Raw genomic sequence first — 780 nt, 5'->3', positions numbered from 1 at the left:
AAAAGTTCCTGGCTCTGTGGCATGACACTGTAGAGAGGGAGAGACACACTGAACAAGACAAATAACATAAATAAACGGTAAGTCAGAAGACAGTCATCCCCAGAGAAGGGGCTTAGGGAGTGTGGGGCTGGGGGTTGGGGGGGGGCACTGCAGTTTAAATAGGGTTGTTGATGAGTCCCCACCCAGAAGGTGACATTTGAAGAAAGACTTGGACGAGGTGAGGGCGTTAGCTGTGCTGATGTCTGGGGGAAGGTCATGCCAGGCAGAGGGACGAGCAAGTGCAAAGGCCCTGGGGTAGGAGCTGGATTGAATCAATGACGGAGCAAGTAATTATACAGTACAGTCTGTAGTGAAATTACAAAGCACAAAGTGCTACTGGGGAAAGACGTGTAGCTCTAGGAAAGTTTATAATAAGGGGATGTGACTTTGATGGGAGGGCCGGGGGTCCTTGAGGAAATGACACTGGACAGGTGTGCTAACGCTGAGCAGAGGGGGCAGCATGTGCAGAGCTCCTGTGACAGGAGGGGGCAGGGTGAGCCAGTGGGGCTGGGATGCCGAGGTGAGTGGGGGTGGGCTGGAGAGGCAGCTTGGGCTCAGGCTGTGGGCCTTGTGGACTGTGTCATTTTCTAAGAATAAGAAGAAGCTTAGATGGGTCCAGTGTAGCGGAGTGGGTGACATAAATCATATTCATATTTTGCAAAGATCATGTAGCTCAGAGTGGAAAAGTGGATTGGAAGGGATCAGGGGGCCCAGGTGGGCGCACCAGGGAGGATCTTAGAG

This window comes from Balaenoptera musculus, chromosome 1 (genome assembly GCF_009873245.2).
Source record: "Balaenoptera musculus isolate JJ_BM4_2016_0621 chromosome 1, mBalMus1.pri.v3, whole genome shotgun sequence".
Classification (NCBI taxonomy): Eukaryota; Metazoa; Chordata; class Mammalia; order Artiodactyla; family Balaenopteridae; genus Balaenoptera; species Balaenoptera musculus.
This window is presented reverse-complemented; position numbering follows the sequence as displayed.